Here is a 7,226-nt window from a genome sequence, read left to right as displayed (position 1 = left end):
CAACCAGCAATGCTAATTTGATGTGAGTGCAGCACCATCATTTAAAATTCTGTCACAGGTCAGGCTTGGCCTTCTTTTAGTTCTCAGTAAGAGCTGATGGAGGGGGATGAGGCTAGTCTAAGGGCAGAGGTGAGACTGTGCAATTGGCTCAGGTTATATGGCCATTGATTTATGTTGTCTCTTCAGGGAGGGTTCTGCTACTGGTTAGGGCTTTTCTGCAATCCAAGGGAGATGCACACTGACGATACTGGTCTACACATCACATGTAGCCTTCTACAGTATAGAATTCCAGCAGGCCTATAACCATACGCTGTATGTTGCTTAATCATTGTTAAATAATGATGTGACAAGGTAAATATCCTAAGAGGCATGTTGTGAATCACCTAAGTGAAAGATGTATCCTATATGTCCATCACACAAGCCAAGGCCCAATTACTACAGTTCTAAAAATCAGATCAGTCCAATCATACAACAAGTCTACATGCATACTATGCATACAGTTACTGTAGACTATAAATCCACCTTAAAGGGGCTTTCTTTTTCTGCTTGTAAATTGCTAACCATGTAACAAACCAACAGCAACAACAACCTTGAATTATATTCATTAATTTGATTGAAAGGTGAGCTTTTCTTCTACTATTTACTACACCAGGACAACTATCTATGCTGAGGGACCAACAAGTCTAGAACGTTGTGTCTCTAGTTACCTATGTTCATTGTTGATTACAACTAATTATTTTTCTAATGCCTGCCCTTGTTATGCATCCAGTAGTGTTAGTCATCTAATTGCGGGAATAGGACCAAGACTGGAAAAAATTAAGCACATTTATCACCCACAGAGACAGAAAGCCATTGGAGGGGAATCTCAATTGGTACTTCAATTTGATTATTTATTCACAAAAAGACAGAATGGCCGCGTTACAACACATTAGTACTTTCTTGTGACCGGTTCATCTCTCTCCCTTATGTACTGTGTGCTGTGGGAAAAGTATACCCTCCATTTTTCTTCTCAAAATACACTATTTACAGCCACACGAATGCAATAGCTGTAATGACTAGCCCAAAAAATGGAAAAAATCTCTCTGTCTAACCCACGACCAGCCCTCAATCCCATTTAACTCTGCAGACCACAGAAAGATCTATATTTGCTACTGAACAAATATACTGAACAACAATATAAATGCAACATGCAACAATTTCAACACTTTTACTGATTTACAGTTCGTATAAGGAAATCAGTCAATTAAATAAATTCATTAGGCCCTAATCTATGGATTTCACATGACTGGGCAGAGGCGCAGCCATAAGTGGGCCTGGAAGGGCATAGGCCCAACCATTTGGGAGCCAAGCCCAGCTAATCAGAATGAGTTTTTCCCCACAAAGGGCTTTATTACAGACATAAATACTCCTCCGTTTCATCAGCTGTCCGAGTGGCTGGTCTCAGATGATCCAATAGGGGAAGAAGCTGGATCTGGAGGTCCTGGGCTGGCGTGGTTACACCTGGTCTGCAGTTGTGAGGCCAGTTGGATGTACTTCCAAATTCTCTAAAATTATGTTGTTAGAGAATGGTAGAGAAATTAACATTCAATTCTCTGGCAACAGCTCTGGCGGACATTCTTGCAGTCAGCATGCCAAAATGCTGCACACTCCATCAAAACTTGAGACATCTGTGGCATTGTGTTGTGTGTGGCCTTTTATTGTCTCCAGCACAAGGTCCACATGTGTAATGATCATTCTGTTTAATCATCTTCTTGATATGCCACACCTGTCAGGTAGATGGATTTTCTTGGACAAATGCTCACTAACAGGGATGTAACAAATTTGTGCACAAAATGAAACATTTCAGAGATCTTTCATTTCAGCTCACGAAACATGGGACCAACACTTTACATGTTGCGTTTATATTTTTGTTCCGTACATAATGATTGCCAGTATTGAGCTACCTTCAGGAATGAGATTGATGGAGAGAGGTCAAACAAGCGTATTGTATTTACAACATTAGGAATTCAGCGGGTGCTTTACTGATTGGAATAGAACCAGTCTATGGCACCAGTTTGCTCAGTTATAGAAACAATGATAGAACAGTTTATGCTCACATAACTCTATGCATTGCTATTTCTCTCTTTGAACACTGCTATCTAGTGATGGTCTGATAACCAACCTCCACAGCACTATAGTCATTTCTATTGAAGCCCTAGCTGGTTGGCTTGGTTAATAGTGCTAATTATATGTCCCGGGATTCAGCTCCCTGACTAAGAAATTAATACCCTGAACTTTTAAGATAGGAAATAAAACTAACCTTTCAAAGTGCTTATCTAAAACCTCACACTAATATGTATTTCTATCTTTTCCATGGTTTATTGCTGCTCTGGCATTTTGAAAGGGAAGGTTAAGTCAGATAAAGCAACAAAGATGCGCAACCATTTTATTTTTTTATGGGAAAATATGCCTGCTCCTGAAATGTCAAATGAGGTTGGTCTTTCAAATATGAATTTAAATTAGTTTGAATATTGTGAGTTTATCAGACCTATACACTTTTTGTAAAACATCCACAATGACCCAAAAGTCAACAGAATACCATTTTCTGATAAGACAATACACAACCCACAATATTGAAACATGATCCATATCTGAATAATTCCCGAACACATCAGGGATTACAGAAGGGGAATAAGTACACACTCCTGAGGGGCCCCCGTGTTGATGCTTAGCGTGGCGGATGTGTTGTTGCCTACACTCAAAGCCTGGGGTCCAGGATCCTGAGGGAGGTGTTCAGTCCTAGGGTCCTGCCCTTGGTGGGGACTATGGTGTTGAATGCTGAGCTGTTGTCAATGAACAGCATTCTTACATACTGTACAGTATATTCAGACTCCTTAACTTTTTCCACATTTTGTTACGTTAGACCTTCTAAAGTGTATTGAATAGTTTTTCCCCTCATCAATTTACACACAATACCCCATAATGACAAAGCAAAAACAGGTTTTTAGAAATGTATACTAATATACACTGCTCAAAAAAATAAAGGGAACACTTAAACAACACAATGTAACTCCAAGTCTATCACACTTCTGTGAAATCAAACTGTCCACTTAGGAAGCAACACTGATTGACAATACATTTCACATGCTGTTGTGCAAATGGAATAGACAACAGGTGGAAATTATAGGCAATTAGCAAGACACCTCCGATAAAGGAGTGGTTCTGCAGGTGGTGACCACAGACCACTTCTCAGTTCCTATGCTTCCTGGCTGATGTTTTGGTCACTTTTGAATGCTGGTGGTGCTTTCACTCTAGTGGTAGCATGAGACGGAGTCTACAACCCACACAAGTGGCGCAGGTAGTGCAGCTCATCCAGGATGGCACATCAATGCGAGCTGTGGCAAGAAGGTTTGCTGTGTCTGTCAGCGTAGTGTCCAGAGCATGGAGGCGCTACCAGGAGACTGGCCAGTACATCAGGAGACGTGGAGGAGGCCGTTGGAGGGCAACAACCCAGCAGCAGGACCGCTACCTCCACCTTTGTGCAAGGAGGAGTAGGAGGAGCACTGCCAGACCCCTGCAAAATGACCTCCAGCAGGCCACAAATGTGCATGTGTCTGCTCAAACGGTCAGAAACAGACTCCATGAGGGTGGTATGAGGGCCCAACGTCCACAGGTGGGGGTGGTGCTTACAGCCCAACACCGTGCAGGACGTTTGGCATTTGCCAGAGAACACCAAGATTGGCAAATTCGCCACTGGCGCCCTGTGGTCTTCACAGATGAAAGCAGGTTCACACTGAGCACATGTGACAGACGTCACAGAGTCTGGAGACGCAGTGGAGAACATTCTGCTGCCTGCAACATCCTCCAGCATGACCGGTTTGGCGGTGGGTCAGTCATGGTGTGGGGTGGTATTTCTTTGGGGGGGCCGCACAGCCCTCCATGTGCCCGCCAGAGGTAGCCTGACTGCCATTAGGTACCGAGATGAGATCCTCAGACCCTTTGTGAGACCATATGCTGGTGCGGTTGGCCCTGTGTTCCTCCTAATGCAAGACAATGCTAGACCTCATGTGGCTGGAGTGTGTCAGCAGTTCCTGCAGGAGGAAGGCATTGATGCTATGGACTTTGGATCAGCCTGTTGGATCAGTTGGATCAGAGTTGGATCAGCCTGTAGTGTGGTTTTCCACTTTAATTTTGAGTGTGACTCCAAATCCAGACCTCCATGGGTTGATAAATTTGATTTCCATTGATAATTTTTGTGTGATTTTGTTGTCAGCACATTCAACTATGTAAAGAAAAAAGTATTTAATAAGAATATTTCATTCATTCAGATCTAGGATGTGTTATTTTAGTGTTCCCTTAATTTTTTTGAGCAGTTTATATAAAAAAAATATTGGAAATATTGCATGTACATAAGCATTCAGACCCTTTACTCAGTACTTTGTTGAAGCACCTCTGGCAGCGATTACAACCTCTCCCATTCTTCTCTGCAGATTATCTCAAGCTCTGTCAGGTTGGATAAGGAGTGTTGCTGCACAGCTATTTTCAGGTCTCTTCAGAGATGTTCAATCGGGTTCAAGTCTAGGCTCTGGCTGGGCCACTCAAGGACATTCAAAGACTTGTCCCGAAGCCATTTCTGCATTGTCTTGGTTGTGTGCTTAGGGTTGTTGTCCTGTTGGAAGGTAAACCTTTGTCCCAGTCTGAGGTCCTGAGGTTTTCATCAAGGATCTCTCTGTACTTTGCTTCGTTCATCTGTCCCTCGATCCTGACTAATCTCTCAGTCCCTGCCGCTGAAAAATATCCCCACTGCATGATGCTGCCACCACCATGCTTCACCGTAGGGATGGAGCCAAGTTTCCTCCAGACGTGATGCTTGGCATTCAGCCCAAAGAGATTCATCTTAGTTTCATCAGACCAAAGAATCTTGTTTCTCATGGTCTGAGAGTCTTTAGGTGCCTTTTGGCAAACTCCAAGCGGCTATCATGTGCCTTTTACTGGGGAGTGGCTTCCGTCTAGCAACTCTACCATAAAGGCCTGATTGGTGGAGTGCTGCAGAGATGGTTGTCCTTCTAGAAGGTTCTCCCATCTCCACAGAGGAACTCTAGAGCTCTGTCAGAGTGACCATTGGATTCTTGGTCACCTCCTTGACCAAGGCCTTTCTCCCCCGATTGCTCAGTTTGGCCGGGCGGCCAGCTCTAGGAAGAGTCTTGGTGGTTCCAAACTTCTTCCATTTCAGAATGATGGAGGCCACTGTGTTCTTGGGGACCTTCAATGCTGCAAAAATGTTTTGTTACCCTTCCCGAGATCTGAGCCTCAACAAAATCCTGTCTTGGAGCTCTACACACAATTCTTCGACCTCATTGCTTGGTTTTTGCCCTGACATGCACTGTCAACTTTGGGACCTTATATAGACAGGTGTGTGCCTTTCCAAATCATGTCTAATCAATTGAATAAAATAAAAAAATGTTTAGCCCTTTTTCTCCCCAATTTCGTGGTATCCAATTGTTACTATCTTGTCTCATCTCTACAACTCCCGTACGGGCTCGGGAGAGACTAAGGTTGAAAGTCATGCGTCCTCCGATACACAACCCAACCAAGCCGCACTGCTTCTTAACACAGCGCGCATCCAACCCGGAAGCCAGCCGCACCAATGTGTCGGAGGAAACACAGTGCACCTGGCAACCTTGGTTAGCGTGCAAATAAAGAGAGTCGCACACTCCATATATAAACTATATAAAATTTATTGGGTAAAAATTTCGGCTCACTCTGCCTTCTTCAGGGTAGCACCTCTCCATTAAAACATGTTTTTATTCAGTCAATTTAATTTACCACAGGTCGCCTCCAATCAAGCTGTAGAAACATCTCAAGGATAATCAATGGAAACAGAATACACCTGAGCTCAATTTTGAGTCTCAAAGCAAATGGCCTGAATACTTATGTAAATAAGGTATTTCTGTTTTTTTTTTTTAAATTTAATTAGCAAACATTTCTAAAAACCTGTTTACACTTTGTCATTATGGGGTATTGTGTGTAGATTGATGAGGAAAATGATTTATTTAATCAATTTTAGAATAAGGCTGTAATGTAACAAAATGGGTAAATAGTCAAGTGGTCTGAATACTTTCCGAAGGCACTGTAGGTATTCCTTTTGTCCAGGTGGTTGAGGGAGGTGTAAAGTGCAATAGAGATTGCATCATCTGTAGATCTGTTGGGGCAGTATGCTAATTGGAGTGTGTCCAGGGTGTCTGATATGATATAATACATGCCGTTCAGCGTACACTTTTATACAAAGCGACTTACAGTCATGCGTGCATACATTTGACTTATGGTGTTCCCGGGAATCGAACACACTATCCTTGCGTTACAAGCGCCACACTTTATCAACTGAGCTTCAAAGGATATGCCTTTCAAAGCTTTTCATAGCTATAGATGTGAGTGCATCGGGGCCATAGTCATTTAGGCAGATTACCTTGGCAATCTTGGGCACGGGTCGTGGACTATGGTGGTCTGCTTGAAAAGAGAGAGAATGAGAGGGAGGGAGATAAACAGAGAATTCAGACAGTATATTTTGACAATGCTTTATATTCCTTTGGGTCTATTTGCCTCAACTATAAGTCTATGTACCATATAGCCATCTGTTAGATAGGAGACAAACTGATGTATCTCTGTTCCCGTGGAGCTGTCTTCGCTCTGTAAACTATTTTCTCTCATCACTCTGCTTTGATGACTGCCAACTGACTCTAATAGAAATCGTCTGCCAAAGACTGGTGGCAGTCAAAGTTATATGGCATGCAATTGCTGCTCCTTTCAGATGACGGATAACGTTTTGGAATACTGCCAGTAGCATTTGTCACTAGAATATAAAATGACAACAGTATGCATTGGAAAGAGAAAATAAAACACATTATAGAGATGCTGTATATCTTCACTCGCAACATATCCAAACTACTATACCTTTGAGATGCAATCTCAGCAAGTCTTGATAGCCAAGGGACGCTAGTGGAGAGGTGTGTGTGTGCATGTGTGTGTGAAGCGATAGGGAGAGAGTGATGATATACGTTTTCTGTACATACAGTGAGCTCCAAAAGTATTGGGACAGTGAAAATGTTGTTGTTATTTTGGCTCTGTACTCCAGCACTTTAGATTTGAAATGATACAATGAGTATGAGGTTAAAGTGCAGACTCTCAGCTTGTCAGCTTTAATCCATATCCGCTGAACCGTTTAGAAATTACAGCACTTTTTGTTCATA

Source organism: Oncorhynchus nerka, linkage group LG28 (assembly GCF_034236695.1).
Source record: "Oncorhynchus nerka isolate Pitt River linkage group LG28, Oner_Uvic_2.0, whole genome shotgun sequence".
NCBI lineage: Eukaryota > Metazoa > Chordata > Actinopteri > Salmoniformes > Salmonidae > Oncorhynchus > Oncorhynchus nerka.
This window is presented reverse-complemented; position numbering follows the sequence as displayed.